This window comes from Hemitrygon akajei, chromosome 5, assembly GCF_048418815.1.
Source record: "Hemitrygon akajei chromosome 5, sHemAka1.3, whole genome shotgun sequence".
Classification (NCBI taxonomy): Eukaryota; Metazoa; Chordata; class Chondrichthyes; order Myliobatiformes; family Dasyatidae; genus Hemitrygon; species Hemitrygon akajei.
In genome coordinates, this window is record NC_133128.1 from 120,588,122 (window position 1) to 120,613,002 (window position 24,881).

Below are 24,881 nucleotides of genomic sequence, written 5' to 3' on the forward strand. Positions count from 1 at the left end.
TGCTGTGGAGGGTGCTGTGGAGGGTGTGGTGGAGGGTGTTGTGGAGGGTGCTGTGGAGGGTGCTGTGGAGGGTGCTGTGGAAGGTGCTGTGGAGGGTGCTGTGGAGGGTGTTGTGGAGGGTGCTGTGGAGGGTGCTGTGGAGGGTGCAGTGGAGGGTGCTGTGGAGGTTGCTGTGGAGGGTGCTGTGGAGGGTGCTGTGGAGGGTGCTGTGGAGGGTGCTGTGGAGGGTGCTGTGGAGGTTGCTGTGGAGGGTGCTGTGGAGGGTGTTGTGGAGGGTGTTGTGGAGGGTGCTGTGGAGGGTGTTGTGGAGGGTGTTGTGGAGGGTGCTGTGGAGGTTGCTGTGGAGGTTGCTGTGGAGGGTGCTGTGGAGGGTGCTGTGGAGGGTGTTGTGGAGGGTGCTGTGGAGGGTGTTGTGGAGGTTGCTGTGGAGGGTGCTGTAGAGGGTGCTGTGGAGGTTGCTGTGGAGTGTGTTGTGGAGGGTGCTGTGGAGGGTGTGGTGGAGGGTGCTGTGGAGGGTGCTGTGGAGGGTGCTGTGGAGGGTGCTGTGGAGGGTGTTGTGGAGGGTGCTGTGGAGGGTGTTGTGGAGGTTGCTGTGGAGGGTGCTGTGGAGGGTGCTGTAGAGGGTGCTGTGGAGGTTGCTGTGGAGTGTGTTGTGGAGGGTGCTGTGGAGGGTGTGGTGGAGGGTGCTGTGGAGGGTGCTGTGGAGGGTGCTGTGGAGGGTGCTGTAGAGGGTGCTGTGGAGGGTGCTGTGGAGGGTGCGGTGGAGGGTGTTGTGGAGGGTGCTGTGGAGGGTGCGGTGGAGGGTGCTGTGGAGGGTGCTGTGGAGTGTGCAGTGGAGGGTGCTGTGGAGGGTGTTGTGGAGGGTGCTGTGGAGGGTGCGGTGGAGGGTGCTGTGGAGGGTGTTGTGGAGGGTGCTGTGGAGGGTGTTGTGGAGGGTGCTGTGGAGGGTGCTGTGGAGGGTGCTGTGGAGGGTGTTGTGGAGGTTGCTGTGGAGGTTGCTGTGGAGGGTGTTGTGGATGGTGCTGTGGAAGGTGTTGTAGAGGGTGCTGAGGAGGGTGCTGTGGAGGGTGCTGTGGAAGGTGTTGTGGAGGGTGCTGTGGAGGGTGCTGTGGAGGGTGTTGTAGAGGGTGCTGAGGAGGGTGTTGTGGATGGTGCTGTGGAGGGTGTTGTGGAGGGTGCTGTGGAGGCTGCTGTGGAGGGTGCTGTGGAGGGTGCTGTGGAAGGTGTTGTGGAGGGTGTTGTAGAGGGTGCTGTGGAGGGTGCTGTGGAGGGTGTTGTGGAGGGTGTTGTGGAGGGTGCTGTGGAGGGTGCTGTGGAGGGTGTTGTGGAGGGTGCTGTGGAGGGTGCTGTGGAGGGTGCTGTGGAGGGTGCTGTGGAGGGTGTTGTGGAGGGTGCTGTGGAGGTGCTGTGGAGGGTGTTGTGGATGGTGCTGTGGAGGGTGTTGTGGAGGGTGCTGTGGAGGGTGTTGTGGAGGGTGTTGTGGAGGGTGCTGTGGAGGGTGCTGTGGAGGGTGTTGTGGAGGGTGCTGTGGAGGGTGCTGTGGAGGGTGCTGTGGAGGGTGCTGTGGAGGGTGTTGTGGAGGGTGTTGTGGAGGGTGCTGTGGAGGGTGCTGTGGAGGGTGCTGTGGAGGGTGTTGTGGAGGGTGTTGTGGAGGTTGCTGTGGAGGGTGCTGTGGAGGGTGCTGTGGAGGGTGCTGTGGAGGGTGTTGTGGAGGTTGTTGTGGAGGTTGCTGTGGAGGTTGCTGTGGAGGGTGTTGTGGAGGGTGCTGTGGAGGGTGTTGTGGAGGGTGCTGTGGAGGGTGCTGTGGAGGGTGCTGTGGAGGGTGTTGTGGAGGGTGCTGTGGAGGGTGCTGTGGAGGGTGTTGTGGAGGGTGTTGTGGAGGGTGTTGTGGAGGGTGCTGTGGAGGGTGTTGTGGAGGGTGTTGTGGAGGGTGTTGTGGAGGGTGCTGTGGAGGGTGCTGTGGAGGGTGCTGTGGAGGGTGCTGTGGAGGGTGTTGTGGAGGTTGTTGTGGAGGTTGCTGTGGAGGTTGCTGTGGAGGGTGTTGTGGAGGGTGTTGTGGAGGGTGCTGTGGAGGGTGCTGTGGAGGGTGCTGTGGAGGGTGTTGTGGAGGGTGTTGTGGAGGGTGCTGTGGAGGTTGCTGTGGAGGGTTTGTGGAGGGTGTTGTGGAGGGTGTTGTGGAGGGTGCTGTGGAGGGTGTTGTGGAGGGTGTTGTGGAGGGTGCTGTGGAGGGTGCTGTGGAGGGTGCTGTGGAGGGTTTGTGGAGGTTGCTGTGGAGGGTTTGTGGAGGGTGTTGTGGAGGGTGCTGTGGAGGGTGCTGTGGAGGGTGTTGTGGAGGGTGCTGTGGAGGGTGTTGTGGAGGGTGCTGTGGAGGGTTTGTGGAGGGTGTTGTGGAGGGTGTTGTGGAGGGTGCTGTGGAGGTTGCTGTGGAGGGTGCTGTGGAGGGTGCTGTGGAGGGTGTTGTGGAGGGTGTTGTGGAGGGTGTTGTGGAGGGTGCTGTGGAGGGTGTTGTGGAGGTTGCTGTGGAGGGTTTGTGGAGGGTGTTGTGGAGGGTGTTGTGGAGGGTGCTGTGGAGGTTGCTGTGGAGGGTGCTGTGGAGGGTGTTGTGGAGGGTGCTGTGGAGGGTGTTGTAGAGGGTGCTGTGGAGGGTGTTGTGGAGGGTGTTGTGGAGGGTGTTGTGGAGGTTGCTGTGGAGGGTGTTGTGGAGGGTGCTGTGGAGGGTGTTGTGGAGGGTGTTGTGGAGGGTGCTGTGGAGGGTGTTGTAGAGGGTGCTGTGGAGGGTGTTGTGGAGGGTGTTGTGGAGGGTGTTGTGGAGGGTGTTGTAGAGGGTGCTGTGGAGGGTGCTGTGGAGGGTGCTGTGGAGGGTGTTGTGGAGGGTGCTGTGGAGGGTGCTGTGGAGGGTGTTGTGGAGGGTGCTGTGGAGGGTGTTGTAGAGGGTGCTGTGGAGGGTGCTGTGGAGGGTGCTGTGGAGGGTGTTGTGGAGGGTGCTGTGGAGGGTGCTGTGGAGGGTGTTGTGGAGGGTGCTGTGGAGGGTGTTGTAGAGGGTGCTGTGGAGGGTGTTGTGGAGGGTGTTGTGGAGGGTGTTGTGGAGGGTGTTGTGGAGGTTGCTGTGGAGGGTGTTGTGGAGGGTGCTGTGGAGGTTGCTGTGGAGGGTGTTGTGGAGGGTGTTGTGGAGGGTGTTGTGGAGGGTGCTGTGGAGGGTGTTGTGGAGGGTGCTGTGGAGGGTGTTGTGGAGGTTGCTGTGGAGGGTGCTGTGGAGGGTGCTGTGGAGGGTGTTGTGGAGGGTGTTGTGGAGGGTGTTGTGGAGGGTGCTGTGGAAGGTGTTGTGGAGGGTGTTGTGGAGGGTGTTGTGGAGGGTGTTGTGCTGGAAGCAAAGGCTGAGGACAAAGGGAACACTATCACTGGGCAGGGTAGACGTCCGAGAAGAGAACAAGATTGAGGTGAGGGCAATGTCAATGATAGAGGAAGGGAATCTCTGAAGAAGAAGAAGAAGAAGATGGACATCTCATTTGAAACACAGAAACATACAGTTAAACACGCCGTTTGCGTTCATGATTGACACAGTCCGAGGATGTGCTGAGGGCAGCCCGCAAGCGTCCGTGCTTCCGGTTCCCCCATAGCGTCTGGAGCACCCGGAGGAAACTCACGTGGTCATCGGGGAGGGGGCTTGCAAACTCCTTACGGGCAGCGGTGGGAATTGAACCCAGATCACTGGAGGGGGGAGAAGGAGGGTAAGAGGGTAAGTGGGCAAGGGGGGAATGAAGTAAGAAGCTGGGAGGGAAAAATAGGATGGATAAGGTAAAATCCGGTCAGCTCTATTTGTCACATGTACATTGAAACACAGTGAGACCAGCCACTTGCGTCAACGACCAACACGGTCTGGGCAGCCCACAAGTGTCGTCAGGGTTCCGGTGCAAACGTAGTATGCCCACAGCTCACCTACCCGAACCCTGCCCCAGACGGCAGGAATCCCACTCTGTGGTTTTCTTTGCGTACTGGGACTGTGATGCCCAGAGAGCGTTTATTGTATCTCTTCAGAAACAATGACTACGGCACTTAAACAGCAGTTAGGCAGACACAAGTAAGCAAGGCATAGAAGGAAACGGTCCTAACGTGGGAAAATATGATTGGCGTAGATAGGCAGGAAATGAGTCAGCATGAACCAGATGGGCTGAAGGGTCTGTTTCTGTTCTGTAAACACTCTGTGACTTTATGGCTACAATCATGGCCACAGCGAGAAACTAAAAAAAGTTTGGAATCGTCATCTTAGACCGAGACTAATTGCAACTTGGAGACTTTTCCTGAGTTTTCTTCGAGTAGGACTTCTGACTGTGGTTGGAAATTGCCTCTTTGCGGCATGTGTTTTTCAGGAGTAACGGACGCATAATGCTGGAAGAACTCAACAGGCCGGGCAGCACCTATGCTGGTGAATGAACCGTCCATGATCCACACTGACACCACCCTGCGAACGAGGAGATTCCAGAGTCACAAACAATCTGCTTTATTCTCACTGACAAGCATCATGAAATCCATTGCTTTGCAGCAGCAGTTGTCTGCAATTCATAAACTGCAGTATAAATTACAATAAGAAATACACAACATATTTAAAAATGAATTACGTGGTACAAAAAAGAGCAAAAATAAGGAGATACTGTTGATGGGCTCCTGAACCTTTTAGAAATCTGATGGCAGAGGGGTAGAAGCTGTTCCTGAAGCATTGAGCCTGTTCCTTCACACTCTTGTACATCAGGACAGACAGAGCACTGGAGGCTGGGATCGAGCCCGGGTAACTGGAGCTGCTCCACTGTGCAGCCCGGGTAGGTCCCTACCTCGACAGAGTGGCTGCCCTACACTGGCTGTGAGGGATTTTGGAGCCTCTGGTCCCAACCGTGCTGAGGAATTAAAGTCTCCCGCTCGCGTCCCAGCATGCTGGAGGCATTCTCCGTGGGTGGCCTCGCTTCAGAGAGAAAATCTATCCCTATCGTTAAGGTTCTGGTGAGGCTCTGCAGCTTGCAATTTTATGGGGAAGATGCAGCCAGACGTCTGGGGGGGGAGGTGGAGAGGGAGTTAGCAAACCCCACAATGGAGCTGGACCCTCTTAGACCACAGCATCAATCATTAAACACAGGAGTTTCTTCAGACGCTGGGAATCCAGAGTAACACACAAAGTGCTGGAGGAACTCAGCAGGTCAGGGAGCCTCTCTGGAAATGATTAAACATGCGACTTTTCTTAAGGTTCTTTACGGTTGTCATTACTGGGGGAGGATGATGGGGAGAGGGGGGCGGTTACGCGTCCTGTCCTGCTGAGGTCAGTCACTGTGGAGTTCACCAAGGTCAGTGGGACAACGGCGTTGAGAGGTGAAACTAAATCTAGAACCAGCATTCTGGTAAGTGTCCTGGTTTTCTGGGAGCATCCGGGCCAGGTGCTGTGGCATCTGTCGTAGAGTGGTTCTGTTGGTCAGCGCTTGGTGAGTGTCTGTTGGAGTGGAATTGGTGATGTGCCATTCAAAGCATTTTTCAGGATGATTGGTGTCAGTGCCTCTGATAGATGAAGGTAGAGCAGTGAATGTGGTGTGTATGGTAACTTCTCTATTTCCATTCCCCATTTGGCCCCCTTTTCACCCCTTCTGCCCACCACCTCTCCTCTGGACTCCTCTTCCGTGCCTTCCTTCTCAAGTCCGCGATTATCTCCTGTCAGATTCCTTCTTCGGCCCTCTCCCTTTTCCACCATCACCTCTCGGCTTCTTCCTCCTCGCCCTCTCCCCTCAAGCTGCCCTCACCCATCAGCGTCCAGCTCGTACTCCCTGCCCTCCCCCCACCTGCTTATTCTGGCCTCTCCAGTCCTTTGACGCCCTGACTAATAAGGAAGCTATCGACCTCCGATTTAAACATACCCACTGGCTTTCAATGTTCAGTGACAGCCCCCCCCCCCCCACCCCGTGCTTCTAAACTCCGCTGAGCACAGTCCCAGAGCCACCAAACACTCCTCATACATTAACCCTTCCACTCCCAGGATCATTTTCATGAACGTCGTCTGGGCACTCTCCAATGCCAGCACATGAGGGGCCTGAAGCTGCTCTCCATACTCCAAGAGCATCCTGACCAATGCTTTTTAAAGCCTCTATGTTAACTGTAGGCACAGAACTGATGGGCTGAAGGAACTGTTTCTGAAAAATATTCCCATATGTGACTCTGTAACTACCCGTCTGTGGAGTGTACAAACAGATCTCGTTCTATCTGGTGAGTTTTCTACCGACAGACACCTGAATAGAGATGTCTGATTGGCCACGTCATCCAGAGACCAAAGACACACAGCAACCCACCACCACACCAGGAGTCACCTGCACCCCAGCGGACATCCTCAGCTCAGGCCTCCGCTCTCTGCTCGAAGGCCAGCGACGTGGATGGGTGATGAAGGATGTCCTCAGTCCAGTTCCTTCGCTCAGCGTTCGAAGACCCGCAAGCAAGAGGCACGATGGGTGGACAGCTGGCGCACCCAAAGTTTGAGCCTGGAGTTCGGGGCCCCGTCGTCGGCTGGTTCCGGGGATCGATACCAAACATCGGAGATCAAAGGTCGGTCAGAAGTCCAGATGTTGGAACTCATTGGCCGAAGGCCGGAGACTGGAGGGTGGAGGCAGCTCCGGGAGATGGAGGACTGTCCATGTCCATGGGAGGTGGAGGAAAGGAGGGAGGGAGGAATGGGCTTGTTTTGCTGCTGTTGTGTTCTGGGTTGTTCTGCCGAGCATTCTGGGATTGCAATGCTGGTAATGACACTTGCGGGCAGCCCCCAACACACACCTAAGTTGTGCTGATTGTTAACACAAACGACCCATTTCCCTGTCTGTTTTTCAAGTTCAAGTTCATTATCACCTGACTGTACATATAAACAGCCAAACGAAACGACGTTCCTCCGGACCACAGTGCGCCCACCAAACATATACGACACACAGCACATAAAACAAAATATTACCACAAACAAGCTCATAAAATGTAATTGAAAATTCGTGTAGTGTGCAGCACAGGTAAACGGTTCACTGTCCTGGTGACGAGACCTCTGTGGTGGGTGGCAAAGTAGTCTCTCAGCCCAGGGGAAGAAGCTGTTGCTCAGTCTGCAGTCCTTGTCCTCATGCTCCTGTACCTCCCCCCTGGTGGTAGTGGGTAAATGAGATTGACCAGCAGTGGTGTGGATCTCAATGATGCCTCAGGCCCTTCATATACAACGGTCCTACTAAGTGTTACAAGTGGGGGGAGGGAGACCCCACTGATGCACTCGACAGTTCTTACTGTCCTCTGTAAGATCTTGCCATCTGATGCTTTGCCGTTCCCGTACCACACGGAGACGCACCATACAGTTTCGAGGCACAGGACATGTGGTGAACTACATATACCTGTCTGGACTGCTCCTGTGGCTCCTCCCACAGACCCCTGTATAAAGGCGATTGAGGCCTGAGCCCGGCCTCATTCTCCAGGATGTAATGCTGTTCATTCTTCCAGTCAATAAAAGCTGATATCTCGCTTCTTACGTCTCAGAGTGAGTTATTGATGGTGCATCAGGACATGTGACACATAAATCTGAATCTGAGAGAATTGGAATTGGTTTATTATCGTCACATGTAGAGTGAAAAGCTTGTCCTGCGTCCTGCTCATACAGATCTGATTATTACACGGGGCACTGAGGAAGCACGGAGAACATAGCCTGTTGGGAAAAGTGTTACAGTTACAGAGAAAGTGCAGTGCAGGTAGACAATAAGATGCTAGGCCAAAACAAGAGAGATTCTGAGGTCAAGAGTCCATCTTGTTGTACTAGGGAACTATTCATAGTCTTATAGCAGCGCAATAGAAGCTGTCCTTGAGCCTGGTGGTACCTGCTTTTCTATCTTCTGCCCGATGGGAGAGGGGAGAAGAGAGAATGGCTGGGGTGGGTAGGGTCTTTGATTATGCTGGCTGCTTTCTATGGTACACCATTACCATTATACTTTATTGTCACCAAACATCACAGCGATATTTGTTTCTGTGCTTCGCGCTCCCAGAAGTACAAATCAAAGTAAATATAATAAAAATTCAAATTATAAATCATGATTAGAAAATAGAAAAGGGAAAGTATGGTAGTGCAAGTCAGGTCCGGATATTTGGAAGGTACGGCCCAGATCCGGGTCAGGATCCGTTCAGCAGTCTTATCACAGTTGGAAAGAAGCTGTTCCCAAATCTGGCCGTACGAATCTTCAAGCTCCTGAACCTTCTCCCGGAGGGAAGTGGGACAAAAAGTGTGTTGGCTGGGTGGGTCTTGTCCTTGGTTATCCTGACAGCACTGCTCCGACAGCGTGCGGTGTAAAGTGAGTCCAAGGATGGAAGATTGGTTTGTGTGATGTGCTGGGCTATGTTCATGAATTTCTGCAGCTTCTTCTGGTCTTGGACAGGACAACTTCCATACCAGGTTGTGATGCACCCTAGAAGAATGCTTTCTACGGTGCACCTATAAAAATTAGTGAGGGTTTTAGGGGACAGGCCAAATTTCTTCAGCTTTCTCAGGAAGTAAAGGCGCTGGTGGACCTTCTTGGCTGTGGTCTCTGCTTGGTTAGCCCAAGTCAGGTCATTTGTGATATTCATCCCGAGGAACTTAAAGCTTTTGACCTGTTCCACCTGCGCACCACCGATGTAGATGGGGTCGTGCGGTCCGCTACTCCTTCTGAAGTCAACAACCAATTCCTTCGTCTTGCTGACGTTGAGGGATAGGTTATTGTCTTCGCACCATGCCACCAGGTCCTTAATTTCCTGTCTGTACTCAGACTCATCATTACCCAAGATACGGCCTAAAATTGTGGTGTCATCAGCAAATGTATATATTGAGTAAAAGTAAAAGTTAGCGAGGATAACAGGGACATGTCAAACTCCTTTAGCCCTCTATGAATGTAGAGGGGTGCTGAGCTTTCTCGGCCATGGAATCTGTGTGGTAGGACCAGGACAGAATATTGATGATGCTCACTCCTAGGGTCCACCTCAGGCACCGTTGATGTAAGTCAACAGAGCATACTATTACCAGAGTGCAGAAACTCATAACTTACACCCTACTAGGGCTCTGGGATCAGAACAATCGAACATGAAATCTGGAACACTGTCCACATCAATCTAACCAGGCTCCCAAATACCTGCCTGAATGCAGGAGACAAAGAGAAACGTCGCAGAGCGGTAGCGTAATTATTTCCAGCACCAGCGGCCCGGGTTCAATTCCCGCTGCTGCCTGTAAGGAGTTTGTACGTTCTCCCCGTGACCTCACATTTCCTCCAAGTGCTCCAGTTTCCTCCCTCAAGGGAAAGACGTATGGGTTAGTTGGTTAATTTGTCACATTGTGGGCTTGTTGAGTCAGAACAACTCGTTGCCTTGCTGTATCTCTAAATAAATCTCTGGAAAACAAAACCAGATTTACCTGTGCTCCTCTCTGAGAGGTCTGCTGCAAGGCAAGCTGCCGACAATTTACCAATAAAGGACTTAAAAATAAATCTCAGCAGGAGAAAATTGGAGAGAAGATATAAGCTGATACTTACAATTTTATATGGAACCACATTAACCGTGACACAGTCCAGTCTCCCTTAAATTATCCACTAATGTTTTCCAGTATCTGTGACTTCATCTGAGATAGATTCCAGGTTCTGTGTAATGATCTATTAAACAGTCCCATCCATTTTATCTATAACACGTTCCAGTTTTCATTATCTTGTATACAATGTATTCCAAACCACATTAGACCATAGGACATGGGATTGGAATTAAGCCATTCAGCCCATCAAGTCCGATGCACCATTCTGTCATGGTTGATTTACTATCCCTCTCAACCCTATTCTCCTGCCTTCTCCCCATAATCTTTGACCCCATGACTAATCAAGAACCTATCAACCTCTGCTTTAAATATCCCCAGTGACTGTCCTCCACAGCCATCTGTGGCAATGAACTCTCGATTCACAATCCTCTGGCTAAAGGAATGTCTTCTCCTCAGGGCCAAATGGCCTAATTCTGCTCCTGTCTTAGGTTCTTATGGTCTTATCTCAGTTCTAAAGGGATGCCCTTCTATTCTGAGCCAAAAACATCTCACTATACTCCAAGTGCAGTCTGACCAATGCCTTACAAAGCCTCAGCATCACATCCCAAACACCAGAAAGTCTGCAGATGCTGGAAATCCAGAACAACACACACAAAATGCTGGAGGCACTCAGCAGGTCAGGCAGCACCGACGGAAAAGAGTCAACAGTTGACGTTTCTGGCTGAGATCCTTCATCGGGACTGAGAAGGATGGGGGAAGATGCCAGAATAAAATGGTGAGGGGAGGGGGAAGGAGGCTTGCTGGAAGGTGATAGGTGAAGCCAGGTGAGTGGGAAAGGTCAGGAGCTGGAGAGGAAAGAATCTGATAGGAGAAAGGGAAGGAGGAGGGGACCCAGGGGAAGGTGATAGGTAGGTGAGATGAAGTGAAGGATCAGACTGGGGAATAGAGGAAGGGAAGGGAAATTTGTTCACCAGAAGGAGAAATCAAGATTCATGCCATCAGATTGAAGGGTACCCAGATGGAATATAAGGTGTTGCTCCTCCACCCTGAGAGTGGCTTCATCTTGGCACAAGAGGAGGCCATGGACTGACACATCGGAATGAGAATGGGAACCAGAGTTAAAATGTTTGGCCACGGAGAATTCGCACTTGCGGCAGATGGTGCGGAGGTGCTTGACGAGGCAGTCCCCCAGTTTACGATGGCCTCACTGAACACGATAGATGCTCCCAGCAGATTCGCAGGTGGAGTGTTGCCTCACCTGGAAAAACTGTTTGGGACCCTCAGTGGAGGTGAGGGAGGAAGTGTAGGGGTTGGTGCAGCTCCTAGGCTGCTTGGAGGGGTAAGTGCAGGAAGGATGAATGGACAAGGGAATCATGAGGGAGTGATCCGTGGGGGGTAAAGGTATGCTTTTGGTAGGATCCTTTTGGAAATGGCAGAAGCTGTAGAGGATGATGTGTTGAATGCGGAGGCTGATGAGATGGTAGGTGAGGACAAGAGGAACTCTGTCACTGTTACGGCAACGGGAAGACGACGTGAGTGTGGATGTACGGGAAACGGAGAAGACGCAGGTGAGGGCAGCATCGATTAGACTGTGCCCAGTCACTGAGCATGACCAGGTAAAGAGAGCTACCTTTTTAATAACGTCGCACTCAAGATTGAAAAGGCAGCAGCTTTTCGGAGTTGGGCAGCCTCGGAGCGGGATGCATTAGAAAGGGAGAATAATAAAAAGGCATGTGTTGGCAGGGCAGCCATCGTCGTGATTGGGTCAGTGTTTGCAGTGACTTCGGCTCATCAAGCTCGGACGAGGCAATTCCTCATTCCTCATCCGTTAGGGCACGATCAGTGCGGTGGGAATGGCTCCGGGGCAGTGTTTTGTACCGTCTGTGGGATGTGGGAATGCTGGGAGACTGCCAGCCTCCCGGATAAACACATCCGCACCAGGTGCACTGAGACGCATCTCCTCAGCGAACACATCAGGGAGCTGGACCTGTGGCTCGATGGCCTTCGACTCGTACGGGAGAACGAGGAGGTGATAGATAGGAGTGACGGGGAGGTAGTCACCCCGAAGTTTCAGGAGGCAGGTTCAGCTTTCTACAGGAATTGCTCCGGATGCAACTCCTTGTCCATTCGTCCCTCCCCATTGATCTCCCTTCTGGCGCTTACCCTTACAAGTGGAGCAAGTGCTACACCTGCCCCTACACCTCCTCCCTCACTATTCAGGGCTCCAAATAGTCCTTCCAGGTGAGACACTTCTCCTGTGAGTCTGTTGGGGCCACTTACATTGTTCAGTGCTCCCAGTGAGGCCTCCTGTCTACTGGCGAGACCCGACGTAGATCGGGAGACGGCTTCGCTAAGCACCTATGCTCCGCTGGCCAGAAAAAGCGGGATCTCCCAGTGGCCACCCATTTCAATTCCCATTCCCATTCCCATTCCGACATGTCAGTCCATGGCCTCCACTACTGTCACGATGAGGCCACTCTCAGGCTGGAGGAGCAACACTTTATATTTCATCTGGGTAGCCTCCAACCTGATGGCATGAACATTGATTTCTCAAACTTCCAGCAATATCCCCACCCCCCTTCTCCATTCCCCATCCCCTTTCCCCTCTCTTACCTTATCTCCTAGCCTCCCTCCTTTTCTTTCTTCCATGGCCTTCTGTCTCTTTCACCAATCAACTTCCCGGCTCTTTACTTCATCCCACGCCCTCCAGGTTTCACCTACCACCTGGTGTTTCTCTCTCCTCTCCACTCACTTTTTAAATCTACTCCTCTGCTTTTTTGCTCCAGTCCTGCTGAAGGGTCTCGGCCTGAAACATCGACTGTACTCTTTTCCACAGACGCTGCCTGGCCTGCTGATTCCCATTTAGAAACATAGAAACATAGAAAATAGGTACAGGAGTAGGCCATTCGGCCCTTCGAGCCTGCACTGCCATTCAGTATGATCATGGCTGATCATCCAACTCAGAACCCTATACCTGCTTTCTCTCCATACCCCGATCCCTTTAGCCACAAGGGCCATATCTAACTTCCTCTTAAATATAGCCAATGAACCGGCCTCAACTGTTTCCTGTGGCAGAGAATTCCACAGATTCACCACTCTCTGTGTGAAGAAGTTTTTCCTCATCTCGGTCCTAAAAGGCTTCCCCTTTATCCTTAAACTGTGAGCCCTCGTTCTGGACTTCCCCAACATCGGAAACAATCTTCCTGCATCTAATCTGTCCAATCCCTTTAGAATTTTATACGTTTCAATAAGATCCCCCCTCAATCTTCTAAATTCCAGTGAGTATAAGCCTAGTCGATCCAGTCTTTCTTCATATGAAAGTCCTGCCATCCCAGGAATCAATCTGGTGAACCTTCTCTGTACTCCCTCTATGGCAAGAATGTCTTTCCTCAGATTAGGGGACCAAAACTGCACACAATACTCTAGGTGTGGTCTCACCAAGGCCTTGTACAACTGCAGTAGAACCTCCCTGCTCCTGTACTCAAATCCTTTTGCTATGAATGCCAACATACCATTTGCCTTTTTCACCACCTGCTGTACCTGCATGCCCACCTTCAATGACTGGTGTACAATGACACCCAGGTCTCGTTGCATCTCCCCTTTTCCTAATCGGCCACCGTTCAGATAATAATCTGTTTTCCTGTTCTTTCAACCAAAGTGGATAACCTCACATTTATCCACATTAAATTGCATCTGCCATGAATTTGCCCACTCACCTAACCTATCCAAGTCACCCTGCATCCTCTTAGCATCCTCCTCACAGCTAACACCACCGCCCAGCTTCGTGTCATCCGCAAACTTGGAGATGCTGCATTTAATTCCCTCGTCTAAATTATTAATATATATTGTAAACAACTGGGGTCCCAGCACTGAGCCTTGTGGTACCCCACTAGTCACTGCCTGCCATTCTGAAACGGTCCCATTTACTCCCACTCTTTGCTTCCTGTCTGCCAAGCAATTCTCTATCCACATCAATACCATACCCCCAATACCGTGTGCTTTAAGTTTGCACACTAATCTCCTGTGTGGGACCTTGTCAAAAGCCTTTTGAAAATCTAAATATACCACATCCACTGGCTCTCCCCTATCCACTCTACTAGTTACATCTTCAAAAAATTCTATAAGATTCGTCAGACATGATTTTCCTTTCACAAATCCATGCTGACTTTGTCCGAAGATTTCACCTCTTTCCAAATGTGCTGTTATCTCATCTTTGATAACCGACTCTAGGATTTTCCCCACCACCGATGTCAGGCTAACCAGTCTATAATTCCCCGGTTTCTCTCTCCCTCCTTTTTTAAAAAGTGGGGTTACATTAGCCACCCTCCAATCCTCAGGAACTAATCCAGAATCTAAGGAGTTTTGAAAAATTATCACTAATGCATCCACTATTTCTTGGGCTACTTTCTTAAGCACTCTGGAAGTGTGAGGTAACTGGGGTGACGGTCAGGAGAAGAAGGGGAAATGCACAGCCAGTGCAGAGAATCCCTGTGGCCGTCCCTCCGCAATAATAAGTATACAACTTTAGATACTGGTGAGGGGGACAACCTACCGGGGGCTACCTCAGTGACCGGGTCTCTGGCACTGAGTCTGGTGCTACGGCTCAGAGGAGAAGAGGACCGGAGTGTTGATAGGGGGTTCCTCAGTTAGAGAAACAGAGACGAGGTTCTGTAGATTCAATAGAGACACCCATGCAATATATTTGCCTCCCAGGTGCCAGGGTGAGGGGTATCTCAGATCGGGTCCACAGCATTCCAAAGGGGGAGGGGGAGCAGCCAGAAGTTTTGGTACATGTTGGCACCAACAACACAGGTAGGAAAGGTGAGGAGGACCTGAAGAGAGATTTTAAGGAACTAGGTAGAAAACTGAAAAACAGGATCTGCAGGGTAGTAATCTTTCAATTGGTGCTGACGTGCCACGAGGGTAAGAATAGGATGAATGTGTGGCTGAGGAACTGGTGCAGGGCGCTGGAATTCAGATTTATGGATCATTACGACCTGTGCAAAAGGGACAGTTTACACCTGAGTTGTTTGAGAGAATTTAAACTAAAATGGCAGGGAGATGGGAACTGGAATGAGGTAGCTGGTTTACAAACAGAGGCCGCGGGTAGTGAGACTCCGAGCAAGGAAAGGCTGATGACAGGAAAATATTCCAGTCAACAGGATAAGTTGCAACATAAAAGGTGGACACAATCGAAAAGGGTGAACACAGGACTGAAGGTGTTATACTTGAATTCACGCAGCATGTGGAATAGGGTAGATGAACTGGCATCTACAGATTGGCATGTATGATTTTGTGGGCATCACTGAATCATGGCTGAAAGAAGACTATAGCTGGGAGCTTAATGCCCAAGGATACACATCATATTGAAAAAACGGGCAGATAGGCAGAGGGGGTGGGGTGGCTCTATTGGTAAGAAATGAAATCACATCATTAGAAAGAGGTCACTTAGGGTCAGGAGGTGTTGAATCATTGTGGATAGATCTAAGGAACTGCAAGGGTAAAAATACCCTGGTGGAAGTTGTATACAGACACCCAACAGCAGTAAGGATGCAGTCTACAAATTACAATGGGAGGTAGAAAATGCATGTCAAAATAGCAATGTTACAATAGTCTTGGGGGGGATTTCAAAATGCAGATGGATTGGGAAAATCAGGTTGATCCCAAGAGGGGAATTTTCTAGAATGTTTCTGAGATGGCTTTCTCAAGCAGCTCATGGTTGAGCCTACTAAGGGATCAGTTGGTCTCGATTGGGTGTTGTGCAATGAACCAGAATTGAATTGAGAGCTTAAGGTAAAGGAACCTTTTGGAGACAGTTATCACAATATGATAGGATTCACTCTCCAATTTGAGGTGGAGAAGCTAAAGTCAGATGTATCAGTAAAGGAAATTACAGAGGCATGACAGGGAAACTGGCCAAAGTTGATTAGAAAAGAACACTGGCAGGGATGATGGCAGAGCAGCAATGGCTGGAATTTCTGGATGCAATTGGGAAGGCACAGGATATATACATCCCAAAGAGGAAGAAGTATTCTAACGGAAAGATGACACAACCATGACTAACAAGAGAAGTCAAAGCCAACTTAAAAGCCAAAGTGAGGGCATATAACAGAACAAAAACTGATGGGAAGTTAGGGGATTGGGAAGTTTTTAAAAAACTAACCAAGGGCAACTAAAAAAGTCATTAAGAAGGAAAAGACGAAATACGAAAGTAAGCTAGTCAATAATGTTAAAGTGGATACCGAAAGTTTCTTCAGATACGTAAAGTGTAAACGAGAGGCAAGGGTGGATATCAGACCACTGGAAAATGATGCTGGAGAGGTGGTAATGGGGGACAAGGAAATGGCAGATGAACTGAATAGGTATTTGCATCAGTCTTCACTGCAGTATGCTGGAAGTTTGAGAGTGTCGGGGCAGAGGTGTGTGAAGTTGTCATTATCAGGGAGAAGGTACTTGGGAAAATGAAATATCTGAAGGTAGATAAGTCACCAGGAGCAGATGGTGTACATCCCAGAGTTCTGAAAGAGGTGACTGAAGAGATTGTGGAAGCATTAGTAATCTTTCAAGAATCAATTGATTTTGGCATGGTTCCAGAGGACTGGAAAATTGGAAATGTCACTCCACTCTTCAAGAAGGGAGAGAGGCAGAAGAAAGGAAATTTACAGCCAGTTAGTCTGACCACAGTGGTTGGGAAGATGTTAGAGTCAATTGTTAAGGATGTGGTTTTGGGATATTTGGAGGCACATGATAAAATAAGCCAATGTCAGCTTGGTTTCCTCGGGGAAAATCCTGCCTGACAAGTATGTTGGAATTCTTTGAAGAAATAACAAGCAGGATAGAGAAAGGAAAATCAGTGAATGTCATGTACTTGGATTTTCAGAAGGACTTTCACAAGGTGCCACGTATGAGGCTGCTTAACAAATTAAGAGCTCACTGTAGTACAGGAAAGATTCTAGCATGGATAGAGGAGTGGCTGATTGGCAGGGGGCAAAGTGTGGGAATAAAGGGGGCCTTTTCTGGTTGGCTGCCAGTGACTAGTGGTGTTCCACAGGGGTCTGGGTTGGGGCCGTTTCCTTTTATGTTATATGTCAGTGACTTGGATGATGGAATTGATGGCTTTGTGGCAAAGTTTACAAACAATATGAAGATAGGTGGAGGGGCAGGAAGTTTTGAGAAAGCAGAGAGGCTACAGAAGAACTTAGACAGAGTAGGAGAAAGGGCAAAGAAGTGGCAGATAGAATACAGTACAGGGAAGTGTGTGATCGTGCATTTCGATAGAAACAAAAGAGTAGACTATCTTCTAAACAGGGAGAAAATTCACAAATCAGAGGTGCAAAGGGACTTGGGAGTCCTTGTGCACGATTCCCTAAAGTTAATCCGCACAAGGACTCGCAAGTCCCTTTGCACCTCTGATTTCTGAATTCAATTGTGCTATGTTAGTGTGTCTGCTTCCTTAAGGTTGTCACAGCCAGAGGAGGGGTGGCGGGGAGGTTAGTGAGAATAAGCTCCCACTGTCTATTGCTCCTAATGGTCATGTCTCACATAGCCTCTGACAACCACGACCAGCTCCTTGCCTGTACGTGTGGCTTGGCTCTAAACCAGCAGAACAGTTTCTACTGACAGGAGAAGGGGTAAGGGCAGGATACTGGCATCTTAAAACCAGTTGCTCGAGGCAAATGGGGCTCATCAGCCTTAGTCGACAGCTCATCTAGGAGAAGAAAAACTGATCTCCAACTTCGGCTGCCTATTCCCATTCATGGGGCAGGCTTCAGGAGTAAACACCAACAAAAAGTCCGGAACTGGAGTCCCACGTTGAGTCCAATGCTGACTAGCAACTCCTGCGATGCCACTGGGACCAAACAGTGTCGGTCTCTGCCCTTCCTTTGGGCTCATCAGCTGCATGGAGAGGGGAGCCCACTGCATGGGGAACAGGTTACTCTCCATCTCGTACGTCCCTTGCTTGCGAATCGATTACAAAGATAGCTAGGACACAACATCCATAGTTGACCCCGACCAGCAGAGGGCCTCTCTAGTGTGTCTTTAACAAAATCCATTCCTCGTTCCGTCTTCTCTAACTTTAGCCTGAGTAGTTCTGACATCAGTACAGTCCATTCTGGGACAGAGTGCCATGATCAAGGAGCTGTGCAGAACACTACTTGGACTGTAAAGGATCTCGTGCTTTCCCAGCGTGCAGGATAAATAAACTCATCTCGGGCTTCCAGCCCACGTTTCCATCCCTGTACCCGGCTGGATGAATTTATCCATCATTACCAGGACTGTTGGACACCAAGTTCACACTGATACGTTTTGCCCTTCCGCAGTAACCCCACTTGGCTGCTTTAGGACAGGATTCAATATTCAGTGACTACTCAGGTGCTCGCCCAAATGCCCCTTAAACGAGCGAGCCATCGAAGGCTTTTCTCTTTGGGGTGAAAGAAATACAAGGGGGCATAACTTTAAGGTGATTGGAGGAAAGTTTTGTCAGAGGAATTGATTGTGGAGTAGGTTAAGGGTCAGGACAACATTGTGTTATATTGTTCTATGTTCTAAATGTTACTGTGCCCACTGTCCCCTCATCCTCTGGATTACTAGCACTGAGGAGCATGTTCTTTACACAGAGAGTGGTGGGTGCCTGGGATGTGCTGGCAGGGGTGATGGTAGAGGCAGATACGAGAGAGACATTCAAGAGGCTCTTGGGCAGATGAATGTACAGAGAATGGAGAGACCCATACACTATGCAGGCACATGGCATTAGTTTGGTTTGGGAGCACAGTAGCATAGAGATTGTATTTTAAAGCAAGATTTCAATGAATGGTGCTTGCCACTTGATTGTGTTGGTTTAGGTAATCAGATTGAGTTAAACTGCTACAGGATCCTGTAATGTGTTGGATTGTTTCTGGTTTTTCTTGGCATTTTCTGTATTTATCATCTTGAATTTGTTGGTCTTTTATTATGTATTTTTGATAATTTTTTGTGCTAACCACCTGATCCCGTATTGCCGCAAGAAATCCTTCTGTTTCTGGGAAGAGGTCTCCAACTCTGAGCCAGGTGATCGATGCTTCCTTGTTGACATCTAGTCTGTTCACATCATGGGGATGTCTTCCATGGAGAACCATGATCTTCCACTGGTTAACCTTTCCTTCAATAGTGATCATTTCTTCATTTCTCTGATATGTGCTTTCATTTAAGTTTAGTGGTGAGTACTATTATCAGAACTGCATGTGCTCGCATGGAGTGCAGAATCCGTTTTCATTGATGAAAATATATCCTTAGAAGTTTTATCTGAGAGTTGTGTAGATTTTTAATGTCTGTTATTCTTTTTCTCCCTTTTGCCTGAGGTAGTGTTAGTGTAAGCACATTCGAATGTACATAATGCTTTCTGAAATTTCAGTTCTTAATTTTCATTGTAGATTTTCCAGATCAGTGTCAGATATTATGCCAAAATATGTTAATATAGGTGTAGCAAAAATGTTTATTGCCTTTGTATATTTTTACTGTTGTGCTCAGTTTGGTAGATTTTCTTAAGCCTAGAAGTAAGTTCTGTCAAAAGTTTTTCCTTTATCACACTATGATCTATTTGCTTTCCCAGATATTTATATGTTTCATATTCATCCATCGGTTGTATTGTCTCCTGCTGCTCTGTTTTGTATTCTGTTCGCTCTACTGCACCTTCCTTTATGTTTAATGTTCTGCATTTATCCAGTCCAAAGTTCGTGTTTAGATCTTCAGAAAATAGTTTTACAATTTGGATTGCTTTAGCTTTACTGAAGGAGCGTATCATTTCAAATTGTCCATGTATAGAAGGCGTGTTAAACTATAGCTCATTTCATTGTTTCTGATTTGATGCCCAATTTTCATCTGATTCAGTAAATTGGAGAGCAGGTATAAAGCTAGACAGAACCAAAATGGACTTAGTGAGTTGCCTCGAAAATGCCTCTGTTTATTTTGATAGTGGTGTTTGTTTGTTTTTGGCTGTTAATAGATAGACTGATTATAGTATGGCAATGTTTCATCAGATATTGTTGGAATTTTATTATTATTATTTCATTTTTTTTGTAATTGCAGTTTCTTGTCATTTGCACTTTGATTGTTTCAGTGTGTCGCTCGGTACAGTCTTTCATTGAGTCTATTGTGTTTCTTGCATTTACTGCAAATGCCCACAAGAAATGAATCTCAGGGTAGTAGATGGTGACACTTTGACAATAAGTTTATTTTCTACTTTGAACATGTGACAAATAGAGCTAATCTTCAAGAACTTTAATCACGAACTTAATTACTTCAGCACAGCAGGGTGGACCGAAGAGCGGGGTCATGTGCTATTTTGCTCAAACAAGGATGTGCAAGGGTTGGAGCCCTGGATCTGACTTTGCCTGCTCAGACTGAGCTGTGTCAACAGAGAATGAAGCCAACCATTTAATTTACAGGAAGCAATTTGAGTGATTGCCCTCTGAAGAATTCCCGAGACCACAAGACGAAGTCCCGATGGGAAACAGACGCAGCTCGCCAATTCAGTCAGTGGGGAAGGGGCTCCCACAGAGATGGTTTTTAATACCTGGTAAACAATTCCCTATATTCCCCAGAGCAGAGGGGAATGAGGGGAAGCCCATAATTCAGAGAAATACCAGCTAATTATTTCTTCTTACCTATTCATATCCTCCAGCCTGGTAAAGACAGTGTGTATTCACGGCCTTGTTTGGGTGTTTAGCACGTTGGCCTCCTTCAACAGTCACTGAGAACAGGAGTGGAACATTTTGTTCAAATTCAGATTTATCTTGACACATCCAGTCATACAGCACAGAAACAGGCCATTCAGCCCATCTAGTCCGTGCCAATCTATTACTCTGCCTCGTCCCATCGACCCATACCCTTTCTCATCGTGTACTTACCCAAACTTCCTTACCCGTTGAAATTGAACCCACAATCACCACTCTCACTGGCAGTTCTTTCCACAGTTACAACACCCTCTGAGAGAAGAAGTTGCCCCTCAGAGTCCCCTTAAACATTTCACCTTTCACCATTAACCCTTGACCTCTGGTTCTTGTCTCAACCAATCTCAGTGGGAAAAGCCTGCTGATATTTACTCTATTTCTACCACTCATAATTTTATATACTTCCCCTCAAATCTCCCCTCATTCCCCTCCGCTCTAGGGAATAAAGTCCTCACTTTTCCCTATAACTCAGGTCCTCCATCCCAGCAACAACGTTGTGAAGTTTCTCTGTATTCTTTTGATCTTGTTGATATCTTTCCTGTAGGATGGTGACCAGAACTGCAACAATGCTCAAATTAGATCTCACCAACATGTTCTACAATTTCAAGGCACATCCCAGCTCTTGTGCTCGGTACTTTGATCTACGACGGCCAATGTGCCAAAAGCTCGACCTGTAACACCACTTACTGATCGACTAAATTTCATTATCACTCATTTTTCACGTGTGCATGGATACGACAGTGAACATTTGTGTTAACAACCAACACAACTGGAGGATGTGCTGGGGGCAGCCCACAAGCGTCACCACACATTCTGGCACCAGCACAGCAGGTCCACGGTGTTCCGCAGAGTAACACATCAACACAGAACACAACAAGCAACAAAACAACAGCAAAACAAACCCCTTTCCTCCCTCTTACACACATTCACTCACTCACTCACACACACACACACACTTGCACTCATACATATTCACACACACACGCACACTCACTCACATACACACACACATATGTTCTGCTCCAGCTGTATACCTGTTAGTCATTGATGAGGCCACACTAGAAGTATGTGTACAGTTTTGGTCGCCTGGTTTTAGGAAAGATGTGGCTAAAGAAAATAAGACCATAAAACCATTGAGCAGAATTAGGCCATTTGGCCCATCAAGACTGTTCTCCATTTCATCGTGGCCGATTTATTATCCCTCTCACCTCATTCTCATGCCTTCTGCCCGTAACCTTTAATGCCCTGACTAATCCACTTTAAATATGCCCAGTGTCTTTGCCCCACAATCTTCTGTGGCAAAAAGGATGCAGAAAAAATTTACGAGGACATTGCCAGGACTTGAGAAGTTTATTCCTCTCCCTGATTTGATCTGTATGAGCAGGATGTCAGACAGATTTTTCACTGTATCTCAGCACGTTGCTACTGGTTAATTACAGTCACAGTGAAGAGCTTGTCTTGCACACTGCCCATACAGATCAGACCATTGCACTGAGGTCAAAAATAGAGGCCTATGCGGCAGGGAAATCCGAGGCAGCTTCTAGAGTAGGTCACATGGTCAGCACAACATTGAGGGCCGAAGGGCCTGTAATGGGCTGCAGATTTTTTTTGTTTCTCTGTTAACAAGGTAAAACAACAACAGAATGCAGAATAAAGCGAAGTGGAAGAGCAGTGCAGGCGAACAATAAGGCAAAAGGGCATAACGAGGTCGACTGTGAGGCCAAGAGCCCAGCTTATCGTACAAGAAGTCCGTTCAGGAATCTGGTAGCAGCCGGGTAGAAGCTGTCCTTGAGCCTAGTGGGACATGCTTTCAGCCTTTCATATCTCCTGCCTGATGGGAGGGGGGGAGAGGAGAGAATGGAGGTGGGAGGGTCTTTGATTTGGCTGGCTGCTTTACTGAGGCAGTGGGATGTGTAGTCAGGGTCCACGTAGGGGAGGCTAGTTTCTATGATATTCTGAGCTACGAATATCCACAACTCTCTGCGGTTTCATCTGGCAGATACAGAGCAGTTTTCCTACTAATCCGGGATGCATCCCCAGACAGAATGCTTTCTGTGGTGCATTGGTAACAATTGGTAAGAGTTAACAGGGCCACTGACCCCCTAGTCAGCTTGGTGCCCTGACTTTGGCGAGTTTGAAGATTGGGGTCCCTTTATCAGTGAGTCCTGGGTATATACCAAAGATCAAACTTCGGAAGTCAAGGCCCAATGGCTGAAGACCTGGATCCGCGGGTCCGCAGGAGGATGAAGGCCCAGAGGCGGCCTGTACTGGGGCTGAAGGCCCAGAGGCGGCCTGTACTGGGGCTGAAGGCCCAGAGGCGGCCTGTACTGGGGCTGAAGGCCCAGAGGTGGCCTGTACTGGGGCCATAGGCCTGTGTGTGTGTGTGAGTAGCTCAAGTCAAGTCAAGTCTATTGTCATTTCGACCATAAACTGCTGGTACAGTACACAGTAAAAATGAGACAATGTTCCTCCAGGATCCTGGTGCTACATGAAACAACACAAAACTACACTAGACAGCACAAGGATACACTAGACTACATAAAACGACGTGAAAAACTGCACTAGACTACAGACCAGCAAAGGACTACATAAAATGCACAAAACAGTGCAGGACAGTACAATAATTAATAAACAAGACAATAGGCACAGTAGAGGACAAATTACAATATAATAATAAATGATGTAGATGTCAGTCTAGACTCTGGGTATTGAGGAGTCTGATGGCTTGGAGGAAGAAACTGTTACATAGTCTGGGCGTGAGAGCCCGAATGCTTTGGTACCTTTTGCCAGATGGCAGGAGGGAGAAGAGTTTGTGTGAGGGGTACGGGGGGTCCTTCACAATGCTGTTAGCTTTGTGGGTGCAGCGTGTGGTGTAAATGTCTGGATGGGTGGGTGGGTGGGTGGCTTCACTGTTGTTGCTGTTTGAGCTGTTCTGTGAAGGTCGTGGGTACGCTGTGCTGGCTCAGAGTACATGGCGCCTCTCGCAGTCTGCCCGCAGCACATCCCGAGCTGTTAACGCAAACAACACACCTCACAGGTTTCAACGAACGCGTGATAAATAAATCTGAACTTCTTTATGAAGAAGAGCAACAAGACACAGAATGCTGGAGGCATGTCGACTGTACTCTTCACCACGGACGCCGCCTGGCCTGCGAGTCCCTCCAGCATTCCGTGTGTGATGCTCTGGTTTTCTTCAGCCTCCTGAGGAAACAGAAGTGCTGGCCGCAACACCAAGGTGATTGCAGCTGCTGCTAAAATCAATTTCAATTCCAGTGTAATGCGGAGAGAGGGAAAGGTGAGGAAGATTAAAGGATTGGGGCTGCTGGGGGACCTGGCACAGAGCCACTGGCAGGCCACGAGCACATTGAACATTGGGACAGGGGTGTAGAGACCAAGTGGCTTCCTCCTGCTGCTGAGTGGTGTCACATCGACGAGTCCGGACCACAGAGGGTTAACGTCGTGTCTGCCAGCGCTGTGGGATTGATGGACGGTGGGCAGACTTCCCCCACAGCACTACCACTGATTGAACTCAGCTCACTGCCAAACTCTCATCTAATAACCTCAGCTCAATTTAATCAGCTCGCTGATCTCTGGCCATCTCCGCCGTAATTCATCCAGGCATCGCCCTGCGTTTGCCGCGTACCGCAGTCCCACGCGGCACGGGACAGGGAGGAGGGAGATGCTAAACAGGATGGAGGTGTGAAGGGGCGCGATGACGTGGCTGTTGACACAACGCTTCACAGCGCCAGCGATCAATTCCCGCCATCACCTGTTTGTACCTTCTCCCCGTGACCGTGTGGGTTTCCTCCGGGTGCTCCGGTTTCCTCCCACGAAGACGTACGGGCTGGGGTGAGTGAGTCGTGGGCATGCTCTGCTGGTACTGGAAGCACGGTGACATTTGCGGGCTCCCCACGGCACATGCTCAGACTGTGGTGTTCATTAACACAAACGACCAATTTTGCCGTCGATGGACGTTTCGATGTTCTGAAGTACACGTGACAAATAAAGCTAACCTTTTAATCTTTAAAGGAGCACGTATATCCCACAACCGCCCTCCACTCCAGACCAGAGAATCACATGGGACCGTGCACCCCTTCGCAGGGACAGGAGGCCCTGTCAGACTCTACGTACCCATTTCCCTCCGGCTGTCTCCCCGTCTGTGCAGGCGGACAATTCCACCTGTTGTCCCAGGGTCCTGCACCTCGCTTCCCACTCACAACCCCTCCGAGTCTTCCTCATCCTCACCCTCCGTGGCACCCACTCCACCTTGCTGCCAATTCACATCTCCTTGGGGGCCTCCAAATCCCCTCGCCCACCTTCCTCCCCATCGATGACACCTCAGCCCCCCTCCCTTCCCTTGTACTGTTACTCTGCCTGTGTCGAGTGGGCTGGTATCGCTCTTGTGTCTGGGAGAGGCAAAGTAAACCCCCCCCTCCCCCACTGCTCCCGTGAATTCTGGCACCGTCAGTACAGACTGGCCACCCCATATCACTCAGAGATACATCCCCTCTCCCTGCCTTACCTCATCCCTCTTATCAGAGAGGAAACCATTCAGCCCATCGAATACATTCTGGCTTATGTATGATTAATCATAAGATGCAGGAGCAGAACGAGGCCATTCGGCCCATCGAGTCTGCAAA

The 24,881-nt window shown here is 49.4% G+C and overlaps 1 protein-coding gene across 1 annotated transcript in view; it reads right to left on the reverse strand.

Moving 5' to 3' along the window:
* Positions 1–10,094: 10,094 nt before the first annotated feature.
* Positions 10,095–24,881, reverse strand: part of LOC140728118 (rac GTPase-activating protein 1-like) — a 144,193-nt gene continuing 129,406 nt past the window's right edge. Inside the window, exon 17 of the mRNA XM_073046332.1 lies at positions 10,095–10,112. The gene's annotated coding sequence lies outside the window, so the exon portion shown is untranslated. The remainder of the gene's footprint in view (positions 10,113–24,881) is intronic.